Genomic DNA, 27,206 nt, shown 5'->3' on the forward strand with positions numbered 1-27,206 from the left:
GACAGCAACAAACTATTTAGCTAGCTTCTAGCCTAGTGTTTCATATGCAGTGTGGCTTCCACATAATGAACAGTGTCGAGTGTCCTGACGACGAAAGGCAAACTTTTCTAGCTATGCCAGGCAAAATCGGGCATTATCAGCTCATTGTTATGTATTCAAATGACTGTCAATAGAAAACAGCTACTTTGCTGTTATTCTTTTTTTCTTACACATTTATTTAACTTGGCAACTCAGTTAAGAAAAAAATCTRATTTACAATAGTGGCCTACCAAAAGACAAAAGGCCTCCTGCGGGGACGGGGGCTATGTTACCCGTGACTGTGTTAGCCGTAGCTTGCTGGCTAGCTAGCAAGCAAGGGACAAGAATGTTGCCAGCGAGCAAAAAAAATAACTGGGTTGCGTCCATAAATATCAAACTAATCAAATGAACGACTGGTTCGCATCTCTACCAATCAAAAGATGAGAAATATGAAGTGCATTCAGAAAGTATTCAGACCCCTTGACTTTTTCCACATTTTGTTACGTTACAACCTTATTCTAAAATGGAATAAATTGTTTTTCCCCCTCATTAAGCGACACCCATTGCCCCATAATAACAAAGCAAAATCAGGTTTTTAGAAATGTTAGCAAATGTATAAATTGAAATATTCCATTTACATAAGTATTCAGACCCTTTACTGCATATCCTCTCAAGCTRTGTCAGGTTGGTAGCGTCGCTGCACAGCTATTTTCAGGTTTCTCCAGATATTCTTTGATCGGGTTCAGGTCCAGGCTCTGGTTTTGCAACTCTAGAACATTCAGAGACTTGTCCCAAAGCCATTCCTGCATTGTCTTGGCTGTGTGCTTAGGGTCATTGTCCTGTTGGAAGTTGAACCTAAGCCCCAGTCTGAGGTTTGGGGCGAAGATGAGATGAGCGCTCTGGAGCAGGTTTTCATCAAGGATGTCTCTGTACTTTGCTCAGTTCATCTTTGCCTCTATCCTGACTAGTCTCCCAGTTCCTGCCACTGAAAAACATCCCCACAGCATGATGCTGCCACCACCATGCTTCACCATAGGGATGGTGCCAGGTTTCCTCCAGGCGTGACGCTTGGCATTCAGGCCAAGGAGTTCAATCTTGGTTTCATCACACCATAGAATCTTGTTTCTCGTGGTCAAAGTCCTTTAGGTGCCTTTTGGCAAACTCCAAGAGGGCTGTCATGTGCATTTTACAGAGGAGTGGCTTCAGTCTGGCTACTCTACCATAAATACCTGATTGGTAGAGTGCTGCAGAGATGGTTGTCGTTCTGGAAGGTTCTCCGATCTCCAAAGAGGAACTCTGGAACTCTGTCAGAATGACCATTGGGTTCTTGGTCACCTCCTTGACCAAGACTCTTCTCCCCCGATTGCTCCGTTTGGCCAGGCATCCTGTTTTAGGAAGAGTCTTGGTGGTTCCAAACTTGTTATTGGGAACCTTCAATGCTGTAGAATTTTTTTTGTACCCTTCCCCAGATCTTTGCCTCCACACAATCCTGTCTCGGAGCTCTAGGYACAATTCCTTCAACCTCATGGCTTGGTTTTTGCTGTGACTTGCACTGTCAACTGTGGGACTTTATATAGACAGGTGTGTGACTTTCCAAATCATGTTCAATCAATTGAATTTACCACAGGTGGACTCCAATCAAGTTGTTAAAACATTTCAAGGGTGATCAATGGAAACAGGATGCACCTGAGCTCAATTTCAAGTCTCATAGCAAAGGGTCTGAATACTTACTCTGTAAATAAGATATTTCTGTTTGACATTTTTTATAGATGTGCTAAAAAAATCTAAAACCCTTGTTTTTTGCATTGTCATGTGGAAAAAGTAAAGGGGTCTGAATACCTTCCAAATGCACTGTAAATGTACATATCAAAGAAAACATTTTATTTATGCCGGTAAATGTGTTCTTAAAGTATTGCTTTCTTTTGGCAAATGTGGTATAAGCGGGATAAACAGCTGTTATTCTGGCTGCAGAGGTCGGGAATGTGTCTCCGTGGCTTGTTGACTAGCTAGCAGCAAGCAAGGGATAAGAACGTTGCCACTGAGCATGGCAACAGAACATAAAAAATGAACGACTGGGTCGTGTCCATAAATATCGAACCAAAGACTGGGTCATGTTTCAAGCAACCTAAAGATGGGAAATTATGAATTTGCTTATAAAAATGAGAAACAAGTATATTTCTACCGGTAAACATGTGCATTCATATTGTTTTCTTTGGCAACTGTGGTATAAGTGGGATAAATGCCGACATTGTGTACATTACTGCTGCGTCGTCTATTATTTCCAAGGTAATGTACACTACCGGTCAAAACTTTTAGAACACCTACTCATTGAAGGGTTTTTCTTTATTGGTGTTGAAGGTAGGAAACAACACCTCCCCTTCGCTGATCCTCAACACTGGGGCCCCACAAGGGTGCGTGCTCAGCCCCCTCCTATACTCCCTGTTCACCCATGACTACGTGGTCAAGCATGCCTCCAACTCAATCATCAAGTTTGCAGACGACAGAACAGTAGTAGGCTTGATTACCAACAATAACGAGACAGCCTACAGGGACAAAGTGAGGGCTCTGGGAGTGTGGTACACATCACTGACTAACTGAAATTGTCCACCCACATAGACAGTGTGGTGAAGAATGTGCAACATTCAGGCTGAAGAAATTCGGCTTGGCACCTAAAACCCTCACAGACTTTTACAGATGCACAATTGAGAGCATTCTGTCTGGCTGTATCACCGCCTGGTATGGCAACTGCACCACCCACAACTGCAGGGCTCTCTAGAAGGTGGTGCGGTCTGCACCTCTGTACAGGACTGCACCTCGGCAAAATGTTTCATATGAGCTCCAATTTACATTTGACTCTACCATTTCTAAAGATCTGCATGCCAGTTTGATTTTTATATTAGCATTGTAGGCTACTCAACTGTGCTCAAAAATGTCTAACTGCCCACAAACTGAATAATTCTATTTGGCTACTTGACAGAGACACTGTTCATTCAGCCACACACCACAGAGCTCCACTATGCCTATCTGTACTGAGGTGCTGTCCATTCAGCCACACGCCACAGAGCACATTATGCTATCTGTACTGAGGTGCTGTCCATTCAGCCACACGCCACAGAGCTCCACTATGCTATCTTGTACGAGGGCTGTCCATTCAGCCACACGCCACAGAGCTCCACTATGCTATCTGTACCGAGGTGCTGTCCATTCAGCCACACGCCACAGAGCTCCACTATGCTATCTGTACCGAGGTGCTGTCCATTCAGCCACACGCCACAGAGCACTATGCTATCTGTACTGAGGTGCGGTCCATTCAGCCACACGCCACAGAGCTCCACTATGCTATCTGTACCGAGGTGCTGTCCATTCAGCCACACGCCACAGAGCTCCACTATGCCTATCTGTACCGAGGCGCTGTCCATTCAGCCCACGCCACAGAGCTCCACTATGCTATCTGTACTGAGGCGCTGTCCATTCAGCCACACGCCACAGAGCTCCACTATGCTATCTGTACCGAGGCGCTGTCCATTCAGCCACACGCCACAGAGCTCCACTATGCTATCTGTACTGAGGTGCTGTCCATTCAGCCACACGCCACAGAGCTCCACTATGCTATCTGTACTGAGGTGCTGTCCATTCAGCCACACGCCACAGAGCACTATGCTATCTGTACGAGGTGCTGTCCATTCAGCCACACGCCACAGGAGCACTATGCTATCTGTACCGAGGTGCTGTCCATTCAGCCACACGCCACAGAGCTCCACTATGCTATCTGTACTGAGGTGCTGTCCATTCAGCCACACGCCACAGACTCCACTATGCTATCTGTACTGAGGTGCTGTCCATTCAGCCACACGCCACAGAGGCACTATGCTATCTGTACCGAGGTGGCTGTCCATTCAGCCACACGCCACAGAGCACTAGCTATCTGTACCGAGGCGCTGTCCATTCAGCCACACGCCACAGAGCTCCACTATGCTATCTGTACTGAGTGCGGTCCATTCAGCCACACGCCACAGAGCTCCACTATGCTATCTGTACTGAGGTGCTGTCCATTCAGCCACACGCCACAGAGCTCCACTATGCCTATCTGTACCGAGGTGCTGTCCATTCAGCCACACGCCACAGAGCTCCACTATGCCTATCTGTACCGAGGCGCTGTCCATTCAGCCACACGCCACAGAGCTCCACTATGCCTATCTGTACCGAGGTGCTGTCCATTCAGCCACACGCCACAGAGCTCCACTATGCTATCTGTACTGAGGTGCTGTCCATTCAGCCACACGCCACAGAGCTCCACTATGCCTATCTGTACCGAGGTGCTGTCCATTCAGCCACACGCCACAGAGCTCCACTATGCTATCTGTTACTGAGGTGCTGTCCATTCAGCCACACGCCACAGAGCTCCACTATGCCTATCTGTACTGAGGTGCTGTCCATCAGCCACACGCCACAGACCTCCACTATGCCATCTGTACCGAGGGCTGTCCATTCAGCCACACGCCACAGAGCTTCACTATGCCATCTGTACCGAGGCGCTGTCCATTCAGCCACACGCCACAGAGCTCCACTATGCCTATCTGTACCGAGGCGCTGTCCATTCAGCCACACGCCACAGAGCACTATGCTATCTGTACTGAGGTGCTGTCCATTCAGCCACACGCCACAGAGCTCCACTATGCTATCTGTACTGAGGTGTGTCCATTCAGCCACACGCCACAGAGCTCCACTATGCTATCTGTACCGAGGCGCTGTCCATTCAGCCACACGCCACAGAGCTCCACTATGCCATCTGTACCGAGGCGCTGTCCATTCAGCCACACGCCACAGAGCTCCACTATGCTATCTGTACCGAGGTCTGTCCATTCAGCCACACGCCACAGAGCACTATGCTATCTGTACCGAGGCGCTGTCCATTCAGCCACACGCCACATAGCACTATGCTATCTCGTACTGAAGTGCTGTCCATTCAGCCACACGCGCACAGAGCTCCACTATGCTATCTGTACGAGGTGCGCGTCCATTCAGCCACACGCCACAGAGCTCCACTATGCTATCTGTACCGAGGGCTGTCCATTCAGCCACACGCCACAGAGCTCCACTATGCTATCTGTACCGAGTGCTGTCCATTCAGCCACACGCCACAGAGCTCCACTATGCTATCTGTACCGAGGCGCTGTCCATTCAGCCACACGCCACAGAGCATCCACTATGCTATCTGTACTGAGGTGCTGTCCATTCAGCCACACGCCACAGAGCTCCACTATGCCTATCTGTACCGAGGCGCTGTCCATTCAGCCACACGCCACAGAGCTCCACTATGCCTATCTGTTACCGAGGCGCTGTCCATTCAGCCACACGCCACAGAGCTCCACTATGCTATCTGTACCGATGTGCTGTCCATTCAGCCACACGCCACAGAGCTCCACTATGCTATCTGTACCGAGGCGCTGTCCATTCAGCCACACGCCACAGAGCTCCACTATGCCTATCTGTACCTATACAAATATTCCAAAACATGCATCCTGTTTGCAATAAGGCTATGAAGTAAAACTGCAAAAAATTAAGCTAAGAAATGAACTTTATGTCCTGAATACAAAGCATTGTGTTTGAGGCACTGAGTACCGGTCTTCATATTTTCAAGCATGGTGGTGGCTGCATCATGTTATGGGTAAGCTTGTCATCGGCAAGGACTAGGGAGTTTTTTGGGATAAAATGAAACTGAATAAAGCTAAGCACAGGCAAAATCCTAGAGGAAAACCTGCTTCAGTCTGCTTTCCAACAGACACTGTGGTGACAAATTCACATTTTACTAGGACATTAACCAAAAAAAACAAGGTCAAATATGCACTGGAGTTGCTTACCAAGATGACATTGAATGTTCTTGAGTGGCCTAGTTACAGTTTTGACTTAAATTGGCTTGAAAATCTACAGTAAGACTTTTTAAATGTCTGTCTAGCAATGATCAACAACCAACTTGAAGCTTTAAGAATTCTAAAAAGAATAATGTGCAAATATTGTACAATCCATGTGTGCAAAGCTCTTATAGACTTACCCAGAAAGATTCACAGCAGTAATGGCCGCCAAAAGTGGTTCTAACATCTATTGACTCAGGGGTGTTAATACATATGTAAATTAGATATTTCTGTATTTCACTTTCAATACATTTGCAAACATTTCTAAAAACATGTTTTCACTTTGTCATTATGGGGTGTTGTGCGTAGATGGGTGAGAAAAAAATAATATATTTCATCCATTTTGAATTCATGCTGTAACACAACAAAATGTGGAATAAGTTAAGGGGAATGAATACTTTCTGAATTAACTGTATATGTACTGTAAACACACACACACACATCCATGCATCGTATACACACATACTTACTGAAACATCTCCCCCACCCCACACACACTTCAGCCTGATTAATTAACGTAGTTGACCCGCGTAGCCTTGAGGCCTCTGAGGCCAGTTGTTTTTATTCATAGACAGTGTTCTTGCATAAATTCCTGACCCATAGTCCCCATTACGTGCTGGATTGTAACYGTGTTTCAGCCACAACCTTGCTGGCATGTCCCTATTGCTGTGCCTGGATAGAAAGCAGTAGTGTCATTAATGTATAAACTCGCAGTGTGCATAGAAACGATACATTAGCCGTATGCTGCGTTTGGCTAATGCTCAGTAATCTCTCCATGCAAATCAGCCGCCAAATAATCAATTTAGAGGAAAGTCAACTGAGATGAAGAGTCATAAAGTGACATGTGACTTCATTGGAGTTACATATTGGTATGATTGTGCATGTGGTATTCCTGTCTGTGAATGTGTATGAGATAGACTGTGCAAGTGTGTGAGAGTTTCTAGTCTGTATAAGCCATTACTGAAAGATAACAGACAATACAGTGAAACATTCTCAACACATCCTCAACCCATTCCCATCAGCGCCTTGTTCCAACAACGACCAACAATGAAATAGTTGACGTTCTTATTGTCTCACATTCTTTAAAAAAAAAAGAATCCATCACAATCCTTGAGCCTGCCATTGAATAGGACAGTCCTTGGAATGTAGTCAAAACCCTGGTCACATTTTATTTGTTGTTGCTACAAGATTATTTAGAATTGTACACATTTGCAGCTAAAAGCTGAATTGCAGTATACAGTACATAGGCCAACATACAGTTTAAGTCGGAAGTTTACATACACCTTAGCGAAATACATTTAAACTCAGTTTTTCACAATTACTGACATTTAATCCAAGTAAAAAATCACTGTCTTGGGTCAGTTAGGATCACCACTTTATTTGAAGAATGTGAAATGTCAGAATAATAGTAGAGAGAATTATTTATTTCAGCTTTTATTTCTTTCATCACATTCCCAGTAGGTCAGACGTTTACATACACAATTAGTATTTGGTAGCATTGCCTTTACATTGCTAAACTTGGGTCAAAACGTTTCGGATAGCCTTCCACAAGCTTCCCACAATAAGATGGGTGAATGTTGGCCCATTCCTCCTGACAGAGCTGGTGTAACTGAGTCAGGTTTGTAGGCCTCCTTGCTCATACACGCTTTTTCAGTTCTGCCCACAKATTTTCTATGGGATTGAGGGCTAGGGCTTTGTGATGGCCACTCCAATACCTTGACTTTGTTGTCCTTAAGCCATTTTGCCACAACTTTGGAAGTGTGCTTGCAGTCATTGTCCATTTGGAAGACCCATTTGCGACCAAGCTTTAACTTCCTGACTGATGTCTTGAGATGTTGCTTCAATGTATGATGCTGCCACCCCCGTGCTTCACAGTTGAGATGATGTTCTTCGACTTGCAAGCCTCCCCCTTTTTCCTCCAAACATAACGATGGTCATTATGGCGAAACAGTTCTATTTTTGTTTCATCAGACCAGAGGACATTTCTCTAAAAAGTATGATCTTTGTCCCCATGTGCAGTTGCAAACCGTAATCTGTTTTTTTATGGCGGTTTTGGAGCAGGGGCTTCTTCCTTGCTGAGCGGCCTTTCAGGTTATATTGATATAGGACTCGTTTTACTGTGGATATAGATTCTTTTGTACCTGTTTCCTCCAGCATCTTCACAAGGTCCTTTGCTGTTTTTCTGGGATTGATCTCTAGGAGACAGAACGCATCTCATTCCTGAGCGGTATGACTGCTGCATGGTCCCATGGTGTTTATACTTGCGTGCTATTGTTTGTACKGATGAACGTGGTACCTTCAGGCGTTTGGAAATTGCTCCCATGGAAGAACTAGACTTGTGGAGGTCTACAATTTTTTTCGGAGGTCTTGGCAGATTTTTTTTATTTATCCCATGATGTCAAGCAATGATGCACTGATTATGATGGTAGGCTTTGAAATACATCCACAYGTACACCTCCAATTGACTCAAATTATGTCAATAAGCCTATCAGAAGCTTCTAAAGCCATGACATCATTTTCTGAAATTTTTCATTCTGTTTAAGGGCACAGTCAACTTAGTGTATGTAAACTTCTGACCCACTGGAATTGTCATACAGTGAATTATAAGTGAAATAATCTGTCTGTAAACAATTGTTGGAAAAATTACTTGTGTCATGCACAAAGCAGATGTCCTAACCGACTTGCCAAAACTATAGTTTGTTTACAAGAAATTAGTGGATTGGTGGAAAAACGAYTTTTAATGACTCCAACCTGAGTGTATGTAAACTTCCGACTTCAACTGTAAGTAAGTAAATAAAAGCAGCATTAGGCAGTCTCACAAGGTAAGGCATAGGGCTGATGTAGTATTTGTCACTCTGAACATTGTAAAAATGGCAGCAAGATGAACTTACATTTTAATATTAAAATTGCCGATACAAATTAAAATACAATAAAAAAACAGATATTGGCAAACAATAATGTTAATCGTCAACTGTTCAGCAAGCGAACCATGGCTGGGATGGTGCTGCAACGAAAACGCTCAGTGCTGCAGTGGATCAGTTCCAGTTTAATTGAGAAGCAGGTCTGGTGTTGGGGTGGGAATTATTCTGTAGGTAAATCCGAGACACTCAATTAAGTATGATATATGACATTTTGTATGGTATGTATTCATTTGTGGATGTCCATCATCCATTTTGTATGATATGTTGCAAATTACAATTTGTATGATTCTGTATGTTACGAATTTGCAATATGTACATTATTTAGCGAATTTGAAAAACATATGAAATTTTACGAATTACAATTTGTTTTAGATAACTTTAGCTAGGTGGCTAGGTTGCTAACACTAACATTAGCTAGCTGGCAAACGTTAGCTGGGCTAGGGTTAAGGTTATGAGTTAGGTTAAATATTTAAGGTTAGGGTTAGGGGAAGGGTTAGCTAACATGCTAAGTAGCTAAAAAGTAGTAAGTAGTTGAAAAGTCACTAATTAGCTAAAGTTGTCCTTGATGAGATTTGAATACGCAACCTTTGGGTTGATAGATGTTTGCGTTATACGGCCACACATCCAACCCGACCATATCAAATTAAATTGTATTTGTGACATGCGACGAATACAACAGGTGTACAACAGGTGAAATGCTTACTTACAAGCCCTTAACCAACAATGCAGTTTTAAGAAAAATAACTGTTAAGTAGACAAGTAAAAAATGATAAATAATTAAAGAGCAGCAGTAAAATTACAGTAGCGAGGCTATATACAAGGGGTACCAGGACCACTCTCCTGAGTAGGTGTCGTCTGTGTGTAACGTCTGTCGGCGGAATGAGACCAAAGCGCAGCGTGGAAAGTGTTCATGATCTTTATTGTCAAGAATCACTCAAACAAAACTAACGAATATAAAAACGACAGCGAACAGTTCCGTCAGGCACAGATACTAAARGGAAAACGACAACTATTATATGATCCCCAATCAGAGACAACGATAGACAGCTGCCTCTGATTGGGAACCACACTAGGCAAAAACAACAAAGAAATAGAAGACACAGATTCTCCCACCCGAGTCACACCCTGACCTAACCAAACATAGAGAATAAATAAGGATCTCTAAGGTCAGGGCGTGACACTGTGCCAATGATGATACGAACTACTCTTCTCTGGACAGTATCAGATTTTCCTTTGGTTAGCCCTGCATGCCACACTGGCAAGTAATTGTCTCCTTTGTCACTGACATGAGGCAGCCATTTGTTGTAATCCTGTGATTTTGCTATTTATATGACGAGGAAGTAAAAAATGTTCAGTCATTTAGCAGATGCTCTTATTGAGAGCAACTTACAGTAGTGAGTGCATACATTTTATTTTATTTTTCATGCTGGTCCCCAGTGGGATTTGAACCCACAACTCTGCGTTGCAAGTGCCATGCTCTACCAACTGACGCACATGGGATTGCAGTTGTAATGTATAACAGTCATAATATAACATAACAGTTACAATGCATTGCAAGACTTGTCACAGGCATGTATGAGCCCTTGTAATGTCTCAGACTCATTTTCATAATATATTTTCATTGTGTTGGGAAATTGCAGCATAGAAATACATTATAAAGGCTCATCTGTGTTGTTAACGACTAACAACTCATTAAACCGGTTGGCTTTTAGTAAAGTGTTACCACAGAAGCCATAGCTTGACATTGTTGTAAAATGGGAATCTACCAAAGCAGAATCCCAGTTCTCAGTGCTGCCACACAAAATATATATTTTTTTATGGAACAACATCATCGGGATAAATGCACTCCAAGAGGCCTTGTAGAACAAGCACAGCCAAAAAACAGCCAAAGGGTGAAACACATCCATCATTCGGAGTCCTTTACCCTAACACACTCTGAAAACCCATATAGTCTTTTTCATTGTTTATACATCCCTTGGGGATAGGGGCTTTTCTCCTCATGCTAAATTGGCTTTTTATAATTCAAAGCAGTCCCTTTCCCTGGCTATTTATACGTATGGCTGTTGTTTTACGTTTTTTTTTACTACTGCCATTATATAAGCCATTATATAATTGCCGGCTAGACTTCTAGGATCTCTCCTACACAAAGGCCTTTTCGAGGAACTCCTCTCCTTGGTTTGGTTAGCGTCCAGTTCCCCTCTACACACAGCCCCTCTCTGTCACGTCCCTCAACCCCTCCCCTTCTCCTTCCAGCTGGTTTTTAAATACAGCAGCTGACTCCCTCACATTTTCCTCATTTTTAAGTCTTTGCTGTTTTTGTGTGTGTGTGTGAGTGTGGTGGGGAGTAGAGAGGAAGAGATTTGTGCCCGTCTCCTTCCTCTTGTCTGTGTTGAATGTTCCGCCCACCCATTTGTTTTGTTCTCCAATGCTGTTGAGAAGGGAGGAACTGACAGACTGACGAAGAACTAGATTCTATCAGATCGTGTGTTAACCGGCGATAGCCGACACCGCCGTAGCCGATGCTTCGGCGGTGTCGTAGCGGTGGAACTGAGTTGGAGCTGTCACATCGGTGAGCAGATGGTCTTTTGATCATTGTCAGGCAGCCACATCCGTTCCACCCGTGTTAGAAGTAGAGAACGAGAAAGTGTAGGCTATATAGAAATAATGATGCTCAAATTGAAAATCATTCATCCTTAAGTCTATTGATGCATCAATCTAAGTAACATAATACAAATATCCCTGTCAAAATATGTCAGTCTCATCTATGTCGGCCTTCCGCATCTGCGGTGGAAGGTGGCCGAGCTACAACGGTGTTTGTCAGACCCTGAGKCAACCCAGTCTTCTCATGAAAACGTAGTTAGCGTCCGAACCGTTTTGTTTTGCTCTATGATACCCACAAGTGTCATTTGTCTGAAGATAACCTGGTACCAGTTTAAAAAATTTATGGATTTATGGAGGTAGTTTTGTGCCAACAAAAAAAGGAGTTAAATATGTGTCCAAAAAAACGTCAGTATTTCCTGAGCTATTTTATATCTCCTAGATATAGACAGACACTTCAAAACTTTTTTTCTTATGACTTATTTTTTGACTGTCTGTTTTGCCATTCATGGATTTGTCATTCAATATGTTTCTATGGGCTATAGTAGTAAAGGCCAAATTCAATATTTGATCGAATATTATATATTTTATATAATATATATCTTCAGGGGTCCTGAAATTCCAGATCAAACAGTCATACCATGGATTATTAAGGTATCTTAAAACAATTCCATTGTAATGGGTCTATGTGTAGCTGGTGCAGAAGAGTCAGGCGCAGGACAGCAGAGATGAGTAAATAAAAGTAAATACAAAAGAATTACCAAGCCCACAATACGAACCACAATATAACAAACAATCACTCACAACCAAACATGGGGAACAGAGGGTTAAATAATAAACAGGTAATTGGGTGAGTGAAACCAGGTGTGTAAGACATAGACAAAACAAATGGAAAATGAAAAGTGGATCGGAGGAAGTCGTAACATCCATATGTTAGCTTAGTAGAAGGCCCCCAAAATGCTGGGAGAGGCTTGTGGATTTGACAGGTCTAATGCGGTCTAAGACGTCAGTGTCACGACTTCCGCCGAAGTCGGTCCCTCTCCTTGTTCGGGCGGCATTCGGTTGTAGTGGTTGGCAAACCCTAAGAACCGCTGCACCTCCTTTACCGTGGTGGGAGTCGGCCAATTACGTGTAACAGGGTTGGTTATGTTTCCACTTGCCTCTAAAGAAATGTGTATTTGATGTTCAAGCATTCTTATTGGTTAGTTCAACTCTGATGACAATAAGGGGTGTTGTGATTGGCCCCGCTTGCAGATAGGGGGAGATCGCGAACGTCAGGTCTTCCCAGTATGAAAATGTGATGCAAGGGGTAGGTCACGTTCTGAATACTGTTTTCTATTTTCTATTTTACAATGTGTACAAGTTTGCTGTACGTTACTGATTTTATACATGTGTGGGTATATGGTACCTGTTAGGGATTGAGGGGCTTTCTGGGATGTGCTTTGGCATATGATTGCTGTAAATAATTGTGTTAGCTAGCATACACCGATGTCATGGTCACATAAGCCACGGCTAACACAGTTGTCTTCACAGATTTTGCCATCGACAGCCATCAACACTGTTAAGTCCTGCACAACTAACGTGCTGTTTCCCATTTAACATCAGGTATTTACACATGTTATATTTTGTATTGTATTTTTGTATTTTGTTCGCCTAGTATGAAAATGTGATGCAAGGGATTTTGCCATCGACAGCCATCAACACTGTTAAGTCCTGCACAACTAACGTGCTGTTTCCCATTTAACAACAGCAGAAATAAATGATGCTCAACTGGGACCACTGGCCGAAGTTATTTATTTTGTGAAAACACAACGCATGGGGAGTACATTATACATCTGTTACATACGCACGGCTGCAATGCGGTCACTCTCCATCTCCACCCCTTAAGTGGAAATGCGATACCCTATGAAGGAGACGGACTGTTGGAAGAACAGGCATTTTTCAGCCTTGACGTACAGGTCATGCCCCAAACAGGCGACCAAGAACTCTGCGCACCAGGGACACATGCTCAGCGCGTGTAGCAGAGTATATCAAAATGTCATCAATATACACCACTACACCCTGCCCTGAAAATCTCATCTACAAAGGCTTGGAAGACTGATGGCGCATTCATCAACCCGTACAGCATGACGAGGTACTCATAGTGCCCTGAGGTGGTACTGAATGCCGTCTTCCACTCGTCTCCCACTCGGATACGCACCAGGTTGTAAGCACTCCTGGGATCTAGTTTGGTGAACAAGCGTGCTCTGTGCATTGACTCTTTCGCTGTGGCTATGAGCGGTAGCGGGTAACTGTACTTCACAGTTATCTGGTTTTGGGCTCAATAGCCAATACAGGGGCGCAGACCTCCCTCCTTCTTCTTCACAAAAAAATTAACTTGAGGTGGGTGAGTGAGGTGGAGGACCGAATGTACCCCTTATGCAGGGATTCGGAGACATATATTTCCATTGCCTCCGTCTCCGCCTGTGAGAGGGGATACACATGACTCCTGGGAAGTGCAGCATCTACCAGGAGATATATCGCACAATCGCCCCGTCGATGAGGATGTAATTGAGTCGCCTTCTTTTTGGAGAAGGCGAGAGCCAAATCGGCATATTCAGGGGGAATGCGCACGGTGGAGACCTGGMCTGGACTCTCCACCATAGTAGCACCAACGGAAACCCCTAAACACCTACCTGAGCACTCTCACGACCACCCTGTGAGAGCCCTATGTGGCTAAGACACAGTGGGGTTATGACAAGCTAACCAGGGTAYGCCCAGCACCACGGGAAACACAGGAGAGTTAATAAGGAAGAGACTAATTCTCTCCATATGACCCCCCTGCGTCACCATGCCCAAAGGCGCAGTGACCTCCCTAATCAACCCTGACCCTAATGGTCGACTATCTAAGGCGTGAACGGGGAAGGGCACATCCACGGGAACATGGGGATCCCTAAACTATGGGCTAAAGCTCTATCAATGCTGGGAATGCGGGGAAAACTCAGGGAACGTGACACACACAAACATCTGTGCAACAGAGGGCTCTGGGTGAGAAGGGTGCCGGCTCACCTGGGGTGACACCAGAGCGCCCTGTCTGCTGCCTCGATTCCCAGAGGAACCAACCCGTCACCGACCGGCAGTGTGACCTCTGCGACCACAGATGGTGCACGAGCGGGAACCCCCTCCCGTCTCCCTGCGCACCCCCCCTCGCAGCTCTATGGGTAATGGAGAGGGGGTGCGGGAGGATAGAACCACCAGACCCCGATCTGAACGTCCGCGAGTAGCCAGCAGGTTGTCCAGCCAGATGGACAGGTCCACCAGCTGGTCAAACGTGAGGGTGGTGTCTCTGCAGGCCAGCTCCCGACGGACGTCCTCTCGCAGACTGCAGCGGTAATGGTCGATCAGGGRCCTGTTGTTCCATCCCGCGCCGGGAGCCAGGGTCCTAAACTCCAGGGCGAACTCCTGGGCGCTCCTCGTCTTCTACTTAAGATGGTAGAGGCGCTCACCTCAAATCTCCTCAAATCTGGTCCAACGCCGCATCTCCCTCTCTCCACACGGGGTTGGCTCACTCCAGGGCTCTCCCGGTGATGCACGAGACGAGGGCGGACACTCTCTCACGGCCCGATGGAGCCGGGTGGACGGTGGCCAGATAGAGGTCTAATTGTAATAAGAAACCCTGGCAGTTCGCAGCCCTCCCGTCGTACCGCTGGGGCAAGGAGAGACGGATCCCACTGGGTTCAGGCGGGAAAAGGGCGCTCAAGAGAGACCCCGGTTGTGCTGGTGGAGGCGCTGGAAGGACTCCCTGTCTCCCCCAGCGGTCCATTGTCTGGACAACGCAATCCATGGTGGTGCCAAGATGACGAAGTATTACTGCATGCTCCTGGACGCGCTCCTCCACCTCAATGGCCGGGGTACCTTCTCCTGCTGACTCTAGGGAAGTCAGGCGCAGGAGAGCGAAATTGGTATAAACGGAGCAGTTTAATGAATATACGAAAACTCCGAAAACCAAAAAAATACAAAATAAAATAAGAGGGTGCAAAACGCGTCGCACACCAGAACATAACATGCACCAATACATACAACAAACAATCCCCGACAAAGACATGAGGGGGAAACAGAGGGTTAAATACACAACACATAATTGATGGGATTGAAACCATGTGTGATGGAAGACAAGACAAAACCAATGGAAAATGAAAAATGGATCAGCGATGTCTAGAAGGTCGGTGATGTCGACCGCCGAACACCGCCCGAACAAGGAGAGGGACCGACTTCGGCGGAAGTCGTGACAACCAGCCGAAGCTAAGTAGTATCATTAACCTCTCTTGGGTATGTGGGGCGTTAGCGTCCCACCTCTTCAACAGCCAGTGAAACTGCTAAGCGCCAAATTCAAATACAGAAATACTCATTATAAAAATTCAGAAAACAAAACATATTTTACATAGGTTTAAAGATGAACGTCTTGTGAATCCAACCACGGTGTCAGATTTAAAAAATGCTTTACGGCGAAAGCATACCGTACGATTATTTGAGAACATAGCCCACTAGACAATTCATTACAAACAGTAACCAGCCAAGTAAAACAGAGTCAGAGTCAGAAATAGAGATAAAATGAATCCCTTACTTCTGATGATCTTCATATGGTTGCACTAAGCAGACATTAATTTACTCAAATGTTTATTTTGTTCGATAAAGTCTCTTTATATACAAAAACCTCAGTTTTGTTCGCGCGTTTTCTTCAGTATTCCACAGGCTCAAACACAGTCAAAACAGGAAGACAAAAAAATCCAAATTGTATCCGTAAAGTTCATATAAACATGTCAAACGCTGTTTATATTCAATCCTCAGGTTGTTTTTAGCCTAAATAATCGATAATATTTCAACCGGACAATAACGTCGTCAATTTAAAAGGTAAACAAGAATTGCTCTCTCTCTGTCGAGCGCATGAAAAAGCTCTGCGACACTTTAGCGTCCAGTCATTCCGAATGCTCTTATTCCATCATTTTTCAGAATACAAGCCTGAAACTATTTCTAAAGACTGTTGACATCTAGTGGAAGGCATAGAAACTGCAGTTTGAGTCCTAAGTCAATGGATACTGTAATGGAATTGAATAGAAAACTACAAAACTAAAAGAAAATTTATTTTTCTCAGGTTTTCGCCTGCCAAATCAGTTCTGTTATACTCACAGACACTATTTTAACAGTTTTGGAAACTTCAGAGTGTTTTCTATCCAATTATATATATGCATATCATATCTTCTGGACCCGAGAAGCAGGCAGTTTAAATTGGGCATGCATTTCATCCAAAATTCCGAATGCTGCCCCCTACCCTAATGAAGTTAACGTGATGCCTTCTAATTGCAGTCACTGTGCTCATAATAAACAGGAGAACGATCGRCTTACGGTGAGGAAAGCTGTGCGGCAAGCAATCGTTAGGGTAATTTCAGGAAAGGATGAAACAGCGTCAGTAAGTACAGATAGTATTATAAATACCTTCGCACAGTCCGGACAACCGGACAACTTTCCGGACAGCCGGAAAGTTTCTCATGGCTTCTGGAGGGAAATGCTGTAGGAATGCTCAACCGGTGTCGCTCATTCAACACCAACTGGAAGTCTTCCGACTAGCTTGGAAAGACAGTACCYTGCAGTATCGAAGAGCCCTCACTGTTGCTCGATCATCCTATTTTTCAACTTAATTGAGGCAAATAAGAACAATCCAACATTTCTTTTTGAGACTGTATCAAAGATAACTAAAAAGCAGCATTCCCCAAGAGAGGATGGCTTTCACTTCAGCAGTAATAAATTCATMAACGTCTTTGAGGAAAAGATCATGATCYTTAGAAAGCAAATTACGGACTCCTCTTTAAATCTGCGTATAACTCCAAAAATCAGTTGTCCTGAGTCTGCACAACACTGCCAAGACCTAGGATCAAAGGTGACACTTTAGTGTTTTATTACTTAATCTCCTGACACAATGATGAAAATAATCATGGCCTCTAAACCTTCAAGCTGCATACTGGACCCTATTCCAACTAAACTTCTGAAAGAGATGCTTCCTGTGCTTGGCCCTCCTATGTTGAACATAATAAACGGCTCTCTATCCAACGGATGTGTACCAAACTCACTAAAAGTGGCAGTAATAAAGCCTCTTGAATTAGCCAAACCTTGACCCAGAAAAAGAAAAAAAACTATCGGCCTAAGTCGAATCTCCCATTCCTCTCAAAGAATTTTGAAAAAGCTGTTGCGCAGCAACTCACTGCCTTCCTGAAGACAAACAATGTATATGAAATGCTTCAGTCTGGTTTTAGACCCCATCATAGGACTGAGACTGCACTTGTGATGGTGGTAAATTACCTTTTAATGCGTCAGACCAAGGCTCTGCATCTGTCCTCGTGCTCCTAGACCTTAGTGCTGCTTTTGATACCATCGATCACCACCTTCTTTTGGAGTGATTGGAAACCCAAATTGGTCTACACGGACAAGTTCTGGCCTAGTTTAGATCTTATCTGTCGGAAAGATATCAGTTTGTCTCTGTGGATAGTTTGTCCTCTGACAAATCAACTGTAAATTTCGGTGTTCCTCAAGGTTCCGTTTTAGGACAACTATTGTTTTCACTATATATTTTACCTGTTGGGGATGTCATTCGAAAACATAATGTTAACTTTCACTGCTATGCGGATGACACACAGCTGTATATTTCGATGAAGCATGGTGAAGCCCCAAAATTGCCCTCGCTGGAAGCCTGTGTTTCAGACATAAGTAAGTGGATTGCTGCAAACGTTCTACTTTTAAACTCAGACAAAACAGAGATGCTTGTTCTAGGTCCCAAGAAACAAAGAGATCTTCTGTTGAATTAATCTTGATGGTTGTACAGTCGTCTCAAATAAAACTGTGAAAGACCTCGGCGTTACTCTGGACCCTGATCTTTCTTTTGACAAACATATCAAGACTGATTCAAGGACAGCTTTTTTCCATCTACGTAACATCGCAAAAATCTGAAAATGTTGGTCCAAAAATGATGCAGAAAAATGTATCTATGCTTTTGTCTCTTCTAGGTTAGACTACTGCAATGCTCTACTTTCAGGCTACCCGGATAAAGCACTAAATAAACTTTAGTTAGGGCTAAATACGACTGCTAGAATCCTGACTAGAACCAAAAAATGTGATCATATTACTCCAGTGCTAGCCTTCACTCACTGGCCCGGGTCAACACCCCTCTCTCTGGGCATTACTTACAGCCAGGGACACCCCCACCTCCACAACCTTGCACACCAGGCGAACCAGGGCACCCACGCCTCCCTACACTGGCTTCCTGTTAAGGCAAGGGCTGATTTCAAGATTTTACTGCTAACCTACAAAGCTGGACATGGGCAAGCTCCTACCTATCTTTCTGATTTGGTCCTGCCATACATACCTACACGTACGCTACGCTCACAAGACGCAGGCCTCCTAATTGTCCCTAGAATTTCTAAGCAAACAGCTGGAGGCAGGGCTTTCTCCTATAGATCTCCATTTTTATGGAATGGTCTGCCTACCCATGTGAGCGACGCAGACTCGGTCTCAACCTTTAAGTCTTTATTGAAGACTCATCTCTTCAGTAGGTCCTATGATTGAGTGTAGTCTGGCCCAGGAGTGTGAAGGTGAACGGAAAGGCACTGGAGCAACGAACCGCCCTTGCTGTTTCTGCCTGGCCGGTTCCCCTCTATCAACTGGGATTCTCTGCCTCTAACCCTATTACAGGGGATGAGTCACTGGCTTACTGGTGCTCTTCCATACCGTTACTAGGAGGGGTGCGTAACTTGAAATGGTTGAGTCACTGACGTGGTCTTCCTTTCTGGGTTGCCACCCTCCCCCCCGGAGATCTTTGTGGGCTATACTCAGCCTTGTCTCAGGATGGTAAGTTGGTGGTTGAAGTAATCCCTCTGGTGGTGTGGGGGCTGTGGTTTGGCAAAGTGGGTGGGGTTATATCCTGCCTGTTTGGCCCTGTCTGGGGGCATCATCGGATGGGGTCACAGTGTCTCCTGACCCCTCCTGTCTCAGCCTCCAGTATTTATGCTGCAGTAGTTTATGTGTCAGGGGGCTAGGGTCAGTTTGTTATATCTGGAGTATTTCTCCTGTTTTATCCAGTGTCCTGTGTGAATTTAAGTATGCTCTCTCTAATTCTATCTTTCTTTCTTTCTCTCTCTCAGAGAACCTGAGCCCTAGGACCATGCCTCAGGACTACCAGGCATGATGACTCCTTGCTGTCCGCAGTCCACCTGGCCGTCTGCTGCTCCAGATTCAACTGTTCTGCCTGCGGCTATGGAACCCTGACCTGTTCACCGGACGTGCTACCTGTCCGAGACCTGCTGTTTTCAACTCTCTAGAGACTAGAGACAGCAGGAGCGGTAGAGATACTCTCAATGATCGGCTATGAAAAGCCGATTTATGAACATTTGAACATCTTGGCCATGTTCTGTTATAATCTCCACCAGGCACAGCCAGAAGAGGACTGGCCACCCCTCATAGCCTGGTCCTCTCTAGGTTTCTTCATAGGTTTTGGCCTTTCTAAGGTGTTTTTCCTAGCCACCAAGCTTCTACACCTGCATTGCTGGCTGTTTGGGGTTTTAAGCTGGGTTTCTGTACAGCACTTTGAGATATCAGCTGATGTAAGTAGGGCTATAAAAATAAAATTATTTGATTTGATTCTAATCTCTATGATGGTGTTTCACATCCTATCTGGGGCAGAATTAGATCCCCTTTGGTGTTGTTTCCTCTCTCTATAGCTTCTAACCACTATAATGGTGTTTCACATCCTGTCTGGGGCAGAATTAGATACCTTCTCTTTTGGTTTCGTCTCCTCTCTAAAGCTTCTAAACACAATCATGGTGTTTTACATCCTGTCTGGAGCAGAATTAGATCCCTTATCTTTTGTGTCGTTTCCTCTCCCTGTAGCTTCTAAACACTATGATGGTGTTTCACATCTGTTGAGGAGAATTAGACCTTCTCTTTTGTGTCGTTTCCTCTCTCTGTAGCTTCTAAACACTATGATGGGTTTCACATCCTGTCTGAGGCAGAATTAGAACCCTTCTCTTTTGTGTCGTTTCTCTCTCTGTAGCTTCTAAACACTTAGTGATGGTGTTTCACATCTGTCTGGGGCTGAAATAAGATCCCTTCTATTTGTGTGTCGTTTCCTCTCTATAACTCTAAACTCTATGATGTGTTTCACATCCTGTCTGGGGCAGAATTAGAACCCTTCTTTTTGTGTTTTTCCTCTCTATAGCTTTTAAACACTATGATGGTGTTTCACATCCTGTCTACGGAGAATTAGATCCTTCTCTTTTGTGTCGTTTCCTCTCTTAGCTTCTAAACACATGATGGTGTTTCACATCCTGTGAGGCAGAATTAGATCCCTTCTCTTTTTGGTGTCGTTTCCTCTCTATAGCTTCTAAACACTATATGGTGTTTCACATCCTGTCTGTGGCATAGAATTAGAACCCTTCTATTTAGTGTTTGTTTCTCTCTATAGCTTTTAAACACTATGTGGTGTTTTCAAATCCTGTCTGTGGCAGAATTAGATCCCTTCTTATTTTGGTTGTTTCCTTCTCTATAGCTTTAAACATATGATGGTGTTTCACACCCTGTCTGTGGCAGAATTAGATCCCTTCTATTTATGTGTTGTTTCCTTTCTCTATAGCTTTTAAACACTATGTTGGTGTTTCACATCCTGTCTGTGGCAGAATTAGATCCCTTCTATTATGTGTTGTTTCCTCTCTATAGCTTTAAACACTATGATGGTGTTTCACACCCTGTCTGTGGCAGAATTAGATCCCTTCTATTTTGTGTTGTTTCCTCTCTCTATAGCTTTTTAACACTATGATGGTGTTTCACCCCTGTGTGGCAGAATTAGATCCCTCTATTTATTGTTGTTCCTCTCCTTATAGCTTTAAACACTATGATGGTGTTTCACACCCTGTCTGTGCAGAATTAGATCCCTTATTTTGTGTTGTTTCCTCTCTATAGCTTTTAAACACTATGATGTGTTTCACACCCTGTCTGTGGCAGAATTAGAACCCTTCTATTTATGTGTTTGTTTCCTCTCTATAGCTTTTAACACTGATGGTGTTTCACATCCTGTCTGTGGCAGAATTAGATCCCTTCTATTTATGTGTTGTTTCCTCTCTATAGCTTTTAACACAATGATGGTGTTTCACACCTGTCTGTGCAGAATTAGACCCTTCTATTTATGTGTTGTTTCCTCTCTATAGCTTTTAACACTATGATGGTGTTTCACATCTGTCTGTGGCAGAATTAGACCCTTCTATTTATGTGTTGTTTCCTCTCTCTATAGCTTTTAAACACTGATGGTGTTTCACACCCTGTCGTGGCAGAATTAGATCCCTTCTATTTATGTGTTGTTTCCTCTCTCTATAGCTTTTAAACACTGGATGGTGTTCACACCCTGTCTGTGGCAGAATTAGAACCCTTCTATTTATGTGTTGTTTCCTCTCTCTATAGCTTTTAAACACTATGATGGTGTTTCACATCCTGTCTGTGGCAGAATTAAGATCCCTTCTATTTATGTGTTGTTTCCTCTCTCTATAGCTTTTAACACTGATGGTGTTTTCACACCCTGTCTGTGGCAGATTAGAACCCTTCTATTTATGTGTTGTTTCCTCTCTCTATAGCTTTTAACACTGATGGTGTTTCACACCCTGTCTGTGGCAGAATTAGAACCCTTCTATTATGTGTTGTTTCCTCTCTCTATAGCTTTTAAACACTATGATGGTGTTCACATCCTGTCTGTGGCAGAAATTAGATCCTTCTATTTATGTGTTGTTCCTCTCTCTATAGCTTTTAAACACTGATGGTGTTTCACACCCTGTCTGTGGCAGAATTAGAACCCTTCTATTTGTGTTGTTTCTCTCTCTATAGCTTTTCACACTGATGGTGTTTCACACCCTGTCTGTGGCAGAATTAGAACCTTCTATTTATGTGTTGTTTCCTCTCTATAGCTTTTAAACACTATGATGGTGTTTCACATCCTGTCTGTGGCAGAATTAGATCCCTTCTATTTATGTGTTGTTTCCTCTCTCTATAGCTTTAAACACTGATGGTGTTTCACACCCTGTCTGTGGCAGAATTAGATCCCTTCTATTTATGTGTTGTTTCCTCTCTCTATAGCTTTTAAACACTATGATGGTGTTTCACATCCTGTCGGTGGCAGAATTAGAACCCTTCTATTTTGTGTTGTTTCCTCTCTATAGCTTTTAAACACTATGATGTGTTTCACATCCTGTCTGTGGCAGATTAGATCCCTTCTATTTATGTGTTGTTTCCTCTCTATAGCTTTTAACACTATGATGGTGTTTCACACCCTGTCTGGTGGCAGAATTAGAACCTTCTATTTATGTTTGTTTCCTCTCTATAGCTTTCTAACAACTATGATATGTTTCACATCCTGTCTGGGCAGAAATTAGATCCCTTCTCTTTTGGTGTCAATTCCTCTCTGTAACTTCCAAACACTTTTTTAGTGTTTCACATCCTGTCTGGGGGAGAATAAGGTCCCTTCTCATTTCGTGTTGTTTCATCTCTCATTTTATGTTTTAGACACTGATGGTGTTTCACATCCTGTCCGGGGCAAAATTACATCCCTTTTCTTTTGGTTTCCTCTCTATAGCTTATAAACACTGATGTTGTTTCACATCCTGTCTGGGGCAGAATTAGATCCCTTCTCTTTTGGTGTTTCCCCTCTCGATTGCTTCTAAACACTATGATGGTGTTTCACATCCTGTCTGGGGCAGATCTAGATCAGTACGTGTACAGTTGAAGTAGGAAGTATACATACACTTAGGTTGGAGTCATTAAAACTTGTTTTTCAACCACTGCGCACATTTCTTGTTAGCAAACTATAGTTATAGCAAGTCTGTTAGGAATTCTACTTCGTGCATGACTCAAATAATTTTTCCAACAATTGTTTACAGACAGATTATTTCACTTCTAATTCATTGTTTAACAGTTCCAGTGGGTCAGAAGTTTCCATACACTAAGTTGACTGTGCCTTTAAACAACTTGGAAAATTCCAGAAAATAATGTAAATGCTTTAGAAGCTTCTGATAGGCTAATTTACATAATTTGAGTCTTTTGGAGGTGTACCTGTGAATGTATTTCAAGGCATACCGTCAAACTCAGTGCCTCTTTGCTTGACATCATGGGAATTTCAAAAGAAATCAGCCAAGACTTCAGAAAAAAATGTGTGGGCAGAACTGAAAAAGCGTGTTCGAGCAAGGAGGCCTACAAACCTGACTCAGTTACACCAGCTCTGTCAGGAGGAATCGGCCAAAATTCACCCAACTTATTGTGGGAAGCTTGTGGAAGGCTACCCGAAACGTTTGTACCCACGTTAAACAATTTAAAGGCAATGCTACCAAATACTAATTGAGTGTATGTAAACGTCTGACCCACTGGGATTGTGATGAAATAATTAAAAGCTGAAATAAATCATTCTCTCTACTATTATTCTGACATTTCACATTCTTCAAATAAAGTGATGATCCTAACTGACCTAAAACAGGGAATTTTTACTAGGATTAATTGTCAGGAAAAGTGAAAAACTGAGTTTAAATGTATTTGGCTAATGTATATGTAAACTTCCGACTTCAACTGTAGCTCATTTTCATTGATTTATGTATCTGATCATTTGCCAGTTAAACACATTTTGGCAAGCATTGTTGAGCACAGTGCTTAATCTACCAGCAGTAACTGGAGATGTACAGTGCCTTCAGAAAGTATTCACACCCCTTCACCTTTTTCACATGTTGTTTTACAGCAAATTTTAAATGATTTCAATTTAGATTTTTTTTCACTGGCCTACACACAATACCCCATACTGTCAAAGTGGATAAAAAAAAAAATTATACTTTCAGAATTTGTGAAAAATGAAAAAATGAAATGTCTTCAACCCAGCTCTTTATTAAATGTAACATTTCAACAACAAAAAATCTCCCCCTTTTTTCTCCATCCACAGAGATGGAATCACTGGTCACTTTAATAATGTTTACATACTGCTTTACTCATCTCATATGTGTATACTGTACTCTATTCTACTGTGTTTTAGTAAATGCCACTCAGACATTGCTCGTCCTAATATTTATATATTTCTTAATTCCATTATTTTACTTTTAGATGTGTATATTGTTGTGAATTGTTAGATATTACTGCACTGTTGGAGCTAGGAACACAAGCATTTTGTTACATCCGCAATAACGTCTGCTAAATATGTGATTGTGACCAATTCATTTTTATTTTATTTGCTTTTAAATTCTTCCTTCTCTATCTCCCAAACCAACCCCCCTAAGCAAATTTTAAAATATATATATATATATTACAAGTGTACTAAAGTACACTTGAATATACTAAAAATCCAAATAATATAGTTTTAATACGAGATGTTTTTTTGTATATCTGAAGTATACTATAAATATAATATCATAACACTTCACAAGTGTACTTTATATTCATTTTTTTCAGTCTTTTAGTATACTATAAATATACTATCGTCAACCTTCAATACACTTATTAACAGTGTACTTTAAATGCTTTGCTTTTCAGTTCGCTATCATTAAACTTAAACACATATTAAAACTGTTCTTCAATTTCAAACACTAATTGTAATTAAGTATATTCATTCAAAATACACTAATTTGAAGCACTGATTTGTTTTTTATGAAACTCTGCTTGTAAGTGATCAAGTACACTAGAAGTATAAAGTGCCTTGCAAAAGTATTCATACTTTTTGTATTTCTTCAAATTGTACTGTGTTCAAAAGCTGGAATTTAATTGATGTAATTGTCATTTGTTGCCAACAATGAACTCAAAATACTCTGTAATATTAAAGTAAAAAAAAAATTGTCATTGCATAAGAATTCAGCCCTTTTGTTTAGGCAAGACTAAATTAGTTTAGGAGTTAAATTCAAATCAAATGTTATTTGTCACATGCCCAAATACAACCTTACCATGAAATGCTTACTTACAAGCCCTTAACCAACAATGCAGTTCAAGAAAAAAGTTATATTTAAGAATATTTACTAAATAAAAAAGTTATACAATAAAATAACAATAACGTTGCTATTTACAGGGGGTACCGGTACCGAGTCAATGTGCGGGTCTACATGTTAGTTGAGGGTAATTTGTGCATGTAAGTAGGGGTAAAGTGACTGCATAGATAATATACAGCGAGTAGCAGCAATATAAATAGTCCGGGTGGCCATTTGATTAATTGTTCAGCAGTCTTATGACTTGGGGGTAGATGCTGTTATGGAGTGTTTTGGACCTAGACTTGGCGCTCCGGTACGCTTGCTGCGTGGTAGCAGAGGGAACAGTCTATGACTTGGGTGACTGGAGACTTTTACAATGTTTTGGGCCTTCCTCTGACACCACCTAGTATATAGGTCCTGGATGGCAGGAAGCTTGGCCCCAGTGATGTACTGGGCCATACGCATTACCCTCTGTAGCGCATTACGGTCGGATGCTGAACAGTTGCCTTACCAGGTGGTGATGTAACTGCTCAGGATTCTCTCGATGGTGCAGCTGAACAACTTTTTGAGGATCTGGAGACCCATGCCAAATCTTTTCAGTTTCCTGAGGGGGAAAAGGTTTTGTCGTGCCCTCGTTACGACTGTCTTGGTGTGTTTGGACCATGATAGTTGATAGAGAAATATTTAACTTTGACATTAGAGTGTAGATTGTTGACCAAAAATTACAATTAAACTGCTTTGTAAATAGCAGCTTAACAATAAAGGTAACCTTTACATGGCTAATTACAATAGCTGATGTGGTTAATTAGTAGAAGTGTATTTGTAAAAGTATACTTGAAACACATTATAAATATATATTTTTTTGTAATATAATATACAGCAATTCCAATTCGAATAACATTTTAGTATTATTCTAATTTATGACAAATATACACTACTTTTCAAAAGTTTGGGGTCACTTAGAAATGTCCTTGTTTTTGAAAGAAAAGCATGTTTTTGGTTCATTAAAACAACATCAGAAATACAGTGTAGACATTGTTAATGTTGTAAATGACTATTGTAGCTGGAACCTGATGATTTTTTTATGGAATATCTACATAGGCCTACAGAGGCTCATTGTCAGCAACCATCACTCCTGTGTTCCAATTGCACGTTGTGTGTAGCTAATCCAAGTTTATCATTTTAAAAGGCTAATTGATCATTAGAAATCCCTTCTGCAATTATGTTAGCACAGCTGAAAACTTGTCCTGATTAAAGAAGCCATAAAACTGTTCTTCTTTAATGAAGCTGCAAGTCCTCAACTTGCAGCTTCATTAAATAGTACCCGCAAAACACCGGTCTCGACATCAACAGTGAAGAGGCGACTCCGGGATGCTGGCCTTCTAGGCAGAGTTGCAAAGAAAAAGCCATATCTCAGACTGGCCAATAAAATAAAAGATTAAGATGTGCAAAAGAACACAGACACTGGACAGAGGAACTCTGCCTAGAAGGCCAGCATCCCGGAGTCGCATCTTCACTATTGACATTGAGACTGGTGTTTGTTCGGCCCTCCTTTTCCTGTAGTCCACGATTAAGCTCCTTTGTCTTGCTTCATGACTACCGCCCCAGTGCTACAGGGCGGTAGTCATTAAGGCAGGTTACCTTCGCTTTCTTGGGCACAGAGACTATGGTGGTCTGCTTGACACATGGTTTCTCTGTGAAACAATAGGGTTTGACATGTTTTTTTTTATGACTAACCCTTCCTCTCTTCCCCATACATACAA

The sequence above is a fragment of the Salvelinus sp. IW2-2015 genome, linkage group LG32, assembly GCF_002910315.2.
Source record: "Salvelinus sp. IW2-2015 linkage group LG32, ASM291031v2, whole genome shotgun sequence".
NCBI classification, from domain to species: Eukaryota; Metazoa; Chordata; class Actinopteri; order Salmoniformes; family Salmonidae; genus Salvelinus; species Salvelinus sp. IW2-2015.